This window comes from Macaca nemestrina, chromosome 17 (assembly GCF_043159975.1).
Source record: "Macaca nemestrina isolate mMacNem1 chromosome 17, mMacNem.hap1, whole genome shotgun sequence".
Classification (NCBI taxonomy): Eukaryota; Metazoa; Chordata; class Mammalia; order Primates; family Cercopithecidae; genus Macaca; species Macaca nemestrina.
Window position 1 is genome coordinate 77,214,407 of NC_092141.1, and position 4,272 is coordinate 77,218,678.

General features: G+C 43.6%; 1 protein-coding gene across 4 annotated transcripts in view; it reads left to right on the forward strand.

Moving 5' to 3' along the window:
• LOC105469045 (arylsulfatase G) overlaps window positions 1-4,272 on the forward strand; it is a 153,252-nt gene that overhangs the window by 5,107 nt on the left and 143,873 nt on the right. The gene's annotated exons all lie outside the window — the stretch shown is intronic.

Below are 4,272 nucleotides of genomic sequence, written 5' to 3' on the forward strand. Positions count from 1 at the left end.
GGGAGGTGCTGGTGCAGAGAAGGTGCTTAAAGTTTTGGTCGAATTCTAGGGTGTATAAGTTGTTAGGGAAGTGAGTGTGCTTGTTCTTGAGTTGCTGGAAAGGCGTATAAATGACACAAATACATGGTCACAATATGTATTTTCTCAGTAATATTTGGGGAAATGTTCTGGGCATCAGGTTTCCCGTCTAATTTTCCCTGTAGGAAGCGGATAGTCATTGGAGTAGTTTGATTTGGGTGTGAGTTGTTACATGGAAAGCGAAGTTCTAAGTTCTCTTGCCGCTTTTCTTGTTCTGCACCTTTAGAGAGTCATTACGAGAACTGAACACTAGGGGGACCCAGTTTCCTTACTTATGCAATGGGGGCTGGCCCAGCTCTGGGCTCTGGTCACCCTCACTTAGGACACATGCAATATAAACACAAATCTGAAAACAAGGGCAGCGTCTCTTTTCTCAATGCAATGTGTACTTATAGCAGTGATCATTTTTGCGTGTAACGTGTCTGAATTCCTTAAATAGGTCATTTTAAGTAATGTGCATAACCATTAAAATTTTTCTTTTCTTTTTTTTTTTTGAGACGGAGTCTCGCTCTGTCGCCCAGGCTGGAGTGCAGTGGCGCTCACTGCAAGCTCCACCTCCCGGGTTCACGCCATTCTCCTGCCTCAACCTCCCGAGAAGCTGGGACTACAGGCGCCCGCCACTACGCCCGGCTAATTTTTTTTGTATTTTTAGTAGAGACGGGGTTTCACCGTGTTCGCCAAGATGGTCTTGATCCCCTGACCTCGTGATCCGCCCCCCTCGGCCTCCCAAAGTGCTGGGATTACAGGCATGAGCCACTGCGCCCAGCCAAAATTTTTCTTTTTTGAAACAGGCTCTCACTCTTTACCAAGGCTGTGAGCAGTGGTGCCATCTGGACTCACTGTAGCCTCTGCCCCCTGGGCTCAAGTGATCTTCCCACCTCAGCCTCTGGAGTAGCTGGGACTACAGGCATGAGCCACCATACCTGGCTAATTTTGGTTTCGCCATGTGGCCCAGGCTGGTCTTGAACTCCTGGGCTCAAGCAATTCACTCACCTTGGCTTCCTAAAGTGCCGGCATTACAGGGATGAGCCACCACACCTGGCCACTGTTTAAAGATTTAAAGGCAATGGCTTCTAAACTCTCATTCCCTATTTGTGAGCCCCATATTTGCAAACTTTTGAAAATAAGGATCATTATTTCTTTTTTATTTTAATTTTTAATGTTTATGTTTTGAGATGGAGTCTTGCTCTGTCACCAGGCTAGGTTGCAGTGGCGTGATCTCGACTCACTGCAACCTCCACCTCCCAAGTTCAAGTGATTCTCCTGCCTCAGCCCCCCAAGTAGCTGGGATTACAGGCATGCACCAACATGTCCGGCAAATTTTTGTATTTTTAGTAGAGACACGGTTTCACCATGTTGGCTAGGCTGGTCTCGAACTCCTGACCCCAAGTGATCTGCATGCCTCGGCCTCTCAAAGTGCTGGGATTACAGGTGTGAGCCACCGCACCCAGCTGAAGGATCATGATGATTTCTGATTTACAATAGTTGAATTGGAGTATGGGAACTAAATGTAATAAATACTACTTGGTGATTTGAATCTGCTCCACGAGAATTCTGACATATAATCCATTTTCTATTTTATCACCAGGTATTAAGCAAAGGGAAAGGCAAATAAATGCTCAAAAGCTGCATTACATGTTATTGGAGTATAAAACCTATAACTTTGTTAAAAGGTTTGGACACATTTTGTGTTAGTTGCGGATACATAGGTCTTAAAAGAGTAGTACATGATCTTAACTCTTTTTTTTTGAGACTTGGGGTTTCGCTTTTGTTGCCCAGTATGGAGTGTAATGGCGGGATCTCGGCTCGCCTCAACCTCCGTCTCCCAGGTTCAAGCGATTCTCCTGCCTCAGCCTCCCAAGTAGCTGGGATTACAGGCATGTGCCACCATGCCCGCCTGATTTTGTATTTGTAGTAGAGACGGAGTTTTTCCATGTTGGTCAGGCCCGTCTCGAACTCCCGACCTCAGGTGATCCACCTGCCTTGGCCTCCCAAAGAGCTGGGATTACAGGCGTGAGCCACTGCACCTGGCCCAACTCATTTTTATAACTAGAATAATTTTACTTTTGGGGAGAGAAAATCTGCATAGAACCCTATATAGACTTTTAACTGAAACCTCTTGAAGTCAACAAGCTTAAAGCCAATCTTTTTAATCAGGGGAAGTGAAACCATAAATAACAGCCTGGTGTGGTAGCTCATGCCTGTAATCCCAGCACTTTGGGAGGCTGAGGTGGGCAGATCACCTGAGGTCAGGAGTTCGAGACCAGCCTGGCCGAGATGGCGAAACCCCGCCTCTACTAAAAATACAAAAATTAGCTGGGCGTGGTGGCACATGCCTGTAATCCCAGCTACTCGGGAAGCTGAGGCAGGAGAATCACTTGAACCCATGAGGTGGAGGTTGCAGTGAGCCGAAATCACTCCGGCCTGGGCAACAAGAGTGAAACTCTGCCTCAGTTAAAAAAAAAAAAAAAAAAAAAAGGAAAAAAAAGAAAACATAATTAGCAAATGTGTTAGCTATAATGTCGGACGCGGTGTATAATGCTGGGTGCAGTGGCTCACGCCTGTAATCCCAGCACTTTGGGAGGCCACGGTGGGCAGCTTACTTGAGGTCAGGAGTTCAAGACCAGCCTGGCCAACATGGCAAAATCCTGTCTCCACTAAAAATACAAAAATTAGCTGGGTGTGGTGTTGCACGCCTGAAATCCCAGCTACCTGGGAGACTGAGGCAGGAGAATTGCTTGAACTCGGGAGGTGGAGGTTGCAGCGAGCCAAGATTGCACCACTGCACTCTAGTCTGGGTGACAGAGCAAGACTCTGTCCCAAAAAAAAAGGGTTAACTTATTCATCGTTCCTATTTTGGGGCAGTTATGATCTAAGAATTACTTTGACCACAATAAATCCTTTCCCATGGGTCAGGACTGTTAGTTTTCAAAGTTTTGCTTCTGGCGGTACTGACCTGTGCCAATGTTACAGATGTGTGGTGGAGGGGCTAGAAACTGTGGTCCACAGGCCAAATCCAGTCCACTGTTTATTTTTTATGTTTTCAGCCTGAGAGCTAATAGTGTGTGTGTGGTTTTTTTTTTAACGTTTTTATGTTATTGAAAAAAATATATATTTGCTGTGTGAAAATCTTGTGAAATCCACATTTCAGTATCCGTCAATAAAATTCCATTGAAACATTGCCATGTTCATTCATTTATATATTGTCTGTGGCTGCTTTTGACCCTCAGCGGCAGAGTTGACTAGACAGAGGCCTCGTGGCCTGCAAAGCTTTAAATATTTACTATCTGGACCTTTACAGAAAAAGTTTGCCAACCCCTGGCATGTAGAGTCTGTACTGTTTACTTACAGGTTGCAACAGTTCTTAGAACGCTTCTGTGACTGGGTGTAGTCTTTAACTATTTGCCTTTATGACTTTTGATAGGCTTACTCTGGGTACCATGATATCATTTCATTCATGTATTTTTCATTAATAATTAAATTACATTGCTGCTTTCATTCTGATTTCGATTCTTAGATGAAAATGTGCTTCTTCATTTGATTATATTGTTTAATCTTTGTTTCCCTCTCCTGTTATTCATTACTTAATACTTCCTTTGAATTATTTAGTCTTTTTCTAAGGTGCTTTAAAATGATTTGTATGAAACTCAACATAAAATAAAATTGTCCTGCTTTCAATGACCAAAAAAAAAGGACATAAAAATGTTCAGGCCACACACGATGGCTAACACCTGTAATCTCAGCACTTTGAGAAGCCGAGGCAGGTGGATCACCTGAGGTCAGGAGTTTGAAGCCAGCCTGGCCAACATGGTGAAACCTCATCTCTACTAAAAATACACAAAATTGGCCAGGCATGGTGGCGGGCACCTGTAATCCCAGCTACTCGGGAGGCTGAGGCAGGAGAATCACTTGAACCTGAGAGGCGGAGGTTGCAGTGAGCTGAGATTGTGCCATTGCACTCCAGCCTGGGCAACAAGAGCGAAACTCCATCTTAAAATAATAATAATAATAATAAATATAAATAAAAAGTTCAGTAGAAACTTCTTGGGAAACTTTATGTATCTCTAGTAGAGTTAAAAGGTTTTGCAGAAGATAAACGTTAAAAAATTATTTATTTGGAGTGAATATTTGGTGAGTTTTTATAACTTTAATTGCATCAAACACTGAATGCTGTGAGAGTCAATAAATCTTATA